Below are 3,861 nucleotides of genomic sequence, written 5' to 3'. Positions count from 1 at the left end.
TTGGGCTCTGCGAGAGAATGTTCACTGTTTTATATCGACTCTCGGAGAATATTCACTGGTTTATATTGGGCTGTGGGGGAAAGTGGTCACAGTTTTCTATGGGGCGCTGGGGCTGAATGTTCACTGTTGTATATCGGGTTCTGGGGGAGATTCATATTGATCTCCATTCTACTCCTCCTATGCTTCGCAGGTGTAATACGCGCTGCACCAAATAACTACAGCCCTTCAATCAAAACAAAAAATGAATGGCAAGCTGAATGTATATTTTGAGACTCAGTGACTAACAAATGCTACGTGTCTGTGAGAATGTGAGTTTCGATAAAGAAAATACGATCTGCACATTTCGGGGATTTAGATTTTTACATTGGAATAGGGTTTGGTCCCTTGTTTGAAACAGAATAACTTTCGGGTGTAAGTGAAACATGAACAGCACCGGACTGCAGGGAAAATGCACAAAAGCCGAGTGAGCCGCATCTCAGAAGACACCGTGCAACATATTTACAGTCACTGAGCCTGCATTGCAAAATAAGTAGTCTGAAAAAAATAACCCTTTCTCTCGAAAGGTAAGCAGATTTATAATTCGAGAAAGGCAAATCCAACTGCGTAATTGATCTAAAGGCTGTGCAGGGATGAGCTACATTATCCAAATTCCTTTCACTTTCCTGGCCTTTCAGCTTAGCTGGCCATATTCGGGCGAAGATTTCTGTTTTTGGGTAGGAGCAAATACCAGAGGTCACACGACACCATGTTGTACGAGCGATTGGCTCAAAAATGATTTTCCGATGTTGCTGGGGAATACAACAAAAAGCAAAGGCACAGGGAAAGGATTCGAGGATCCCGAACTTCTTGTCCATTTTCATAGCTGCTCGACTATGCCCAGATATAGTATCAATTTCCCACCAGATGCCGTTAGCCAACTAATCAAAACAAAAATCAACGGAAAGCTGAATCGACCTTGTCAGGAAAAAACTGAAAGAATTGCGGGTGCTGTAAATCAGGAACAAAAACAAAGTGGCATGAAAAAGCTCAGCAGATCTGTCAGCATCTGTGAAGGAATAAACAGAGTTAATGTTTTGGTCAGGTGACCCTTCCTTGGAACTGCTGGCAGACCTGCTCAGCTCTTCCAGCAACTGTGTTTTTGTTGTTGCTTTCTACCTTGTCAGAATCGGTTGAGAGTGTGGGTGGGGGTTGAGGGAGGGGGGAAAATTAAAAGCGACCTGAGGGCCATCTTTTCATGCAGAAGGTAGTGCGTGTATGCAATGAACTGCCAGAGGAAGTGGTGGAGGATCATGAAATTACAACATTTCAAAGGCATCTGGATGCGTGTCTGAATCGGAAGGGTTTAGAGTGAGAAGGGCAAAGTGCTCGCAAATGGAGCTAGATGAAATTAGGATATCTTGTCGACACTGGGGAGGTGGACCGAAGGTTGTGGGTCCTTTGTCTATATTTCTACGACGAAAGTGATAACCACTGGCACAATGGAAAGGAGGAGCGGTTGCTCTGTGCTCTCTCGCATCGATTTATGACAAAACGTTTAATTCTGTTGTTTTCTACTTAAGCGCCGCTCATCCTTACGCAGCTGCGGCATAACGACCTCCTAACACAACTGGCTGTCAGCACAAGTGGTAGCGGTGGGATTCGAACCCACGCCTCCTAGGAGATTGGAACTTGAAACCAGCGCCTTAGACCGCTCGGCCACACTACCGCTGGTGTTGACTCGCGCGTACGACTCGTTCTGACGTTGCTACTGCAACACAGCTCGCGCAAAGGCGCACAGAAAGGCTTCAAGGATCCCTCTCCTGCTCGTGCATTTTCTCAGCTGCTCGGCAATGCCCAGCCACAATATTATTTCCCCACCAGATTCTGATAGTCGCTCGATTCAAGCAAAAATCAACGGAAAGCTGAACGCATGTTCTGAGACTCGGTTAGGCAACAAATGTAATGTGGCTGGGAGAAAATATATTCGGCAATGCTTGCGTAAAGAAAACATGAGCTGCACGACATTTCTGGAATGTGGATTTTCGTTTTGATAAATGATTTCGCCCTTTGCTCGAAACAGAACAACTTTCGCGCTTACACGTAACACGATAAACACCGGACGACCGGGAAAGCGCACGCACCAAGCTGAGGAGGCCGTGTACCAGATGACACCGTGTAGCACACTTACAGTTACCACGCCCGTTTGGCGGAAAGAGAGGCTCGACGATAATCGTCTGTCTGTAAAGTTGAGCGAGCAAGAGAATTCGAGAAGGACAAATCACATTGCGAGGCTGCTCGAACCTCGGTGCAGGTACGAGTTGCCATCTGCCTTGTCTTTCTCCTTAACCGTAAATTTTCCTGCGCGGCTTTCCAGTCCTGGACATGAACAAATGTCAGACGGTGTCCAGCTGATTTGGAAAGCTGTGTGGGAAACGAGAAAAAGCAACTCACTAAATTTTACGAAATTCCACGGTGCTTATTTAGGGATGCACAAAAGGCAGTTTCTGAACACATTGACAGAACGTAAAAGGCGATCAGAGATGTCAAAGAAGTGCTAACAGCATTGGATTGCTTTTTGTTCAACAAGTGAAAGGCTCTCGCGTCTGAGTCACTTTCACGTCTCTTGCTGCTGGCTGATTAAGATACAAGTTCTTTCACTTGAGCTGCATGTGGCTCGCTTTCCTATCTGTCCTTGTTTAGACTTCGTTGCTCCTCTGTGACATAAAGAAAAAAGAACGGATACAATGTCAGTTGGTAGCCTGTCTTGTCATTTCCTCAGTTTCAATGCCAACATGGCTTAGACTTGAGAGCACACGTTAATTTAGTGACTGTACGAGAGAGCGCGAGTCAAGAGGTTCATCGCAGTCTGTAAATCCCTTCATTCTGTTGTTGACTGAATGAGCCGCGACTGTGTCCGGTGCTAAGAAATGCAAACATGTTTCTCCACTCCAAAACGTGACTGAATGCTTCTGGTTTTGATTCACGCACTTTGAGACATGGCAGAGGCGAACGGAACCAAGGCTTTCAGAGACTACTTTGAGACGCATTTGACGGAGAGGAATGCACGGTGAACTGCGACACCGGCAAATCAGGCTTCTCCTTGAATTTGAGCTGGGACGCTTTCGCACGTAAAGCAAATGTGATACAACTCCGCTGCAGAAAGAATGAGGGCGCACCAAATGCACTGTTAAGAAGGGCGACCATCTGTCCACATTGATGACCAGGAAGAAGAGATATTTAACAAAGATTCATACCGCAAAGAAATAGACTTATCCTCCTTTCCGCAACAAAAGCAGATGTGGGCGATTTCATTCAAAGAATGGTTTGCTGACGAGAGCAGCAAACTGAGAAGCTCTGCCCACATCCATACAGAAAGTTACCGCAAGAACCAAGGAGCGACGTTGTTTCTGCCCGGCTTCGAACCGGGGACCTTTCGCGTGTAAGGCGAACGTGATGACCACTACACTACAGAAACAGTACCCGCCGGGTCGCGCCCTCCTCCGGTCTTCCTACAGCATTGAAATTCGCAGCCGTTCAACGCTTCATCTGTCTCTTTCCCATCGATCGATGTCGTCCAGCGTTACTGGCATTATTGAAAAATAAAAGGTATCACGTAAAGCTGTCCAGAAAATATTCACGAGGACGTTGACAGAGTTGCAGGGTTCCGACTGTACCGCGAGGCTGAATCGGCTGGGGCAACTTTCCCTGTAGCGTCGGAGACTGACGGACGAGCTGAGTGAAGCTTACAAAATCATGACGGACATGGATACGGTGAGGAGTCAAGGTCTTGATCACAGGGTGGGCGAGTCCAAAACTGGAGGGCATATAACTGAGGTGAGAGTGTGGGTGGGGGTTGAGGGAGGGGGGAAAATTAAAAGCGAC

General features: G+C 46.8%; 2 non-coding genes across 2 annotated transcripts; both read right to left on the bottom strand.

Annotated features, from left to right (window-relative positions):
- Window positions 1–1,623: 1,623 nt before the first annotated feature.
- Window positions 1,624–1,705, bottom strand: trnal-caa. Its single transcript has one exon. It is a non-coding gene; the product is annotated as a tRNA-Leu (tRNA).
- Window positions 1,706–3,381: 1,676 nt separating this feature from the next.
- trnav-uac lies at window positions 3,382–3,454 on the bottom strand. The gene has a single exon. It is a non-coding gene; the product is annotated as a tRNA-Val (tRNA).
- Between the last annotated feature and the right edge of the window lie 407 nt (window positions 3,455–3,861).

Source organism: Rhincodon typus, unplaced genomic scaffold (genome assembly GCF_021869965.1).
Source record: "Rhincodon typus isolate 14 unplaced genomic scaffold, sRhiTyp1.1 hic_rhity00000514, whole genome shotgun sequence".
NCBI lineage: Eukaryota > Metazoa > Chordata > Chondrichthyes > Orectolobiformes > Rhincodontidae > Rhincodon > Rhincodon typus.
This window is presented reverse-complemented; position numbering and strand designations above follow the sequence as displayed.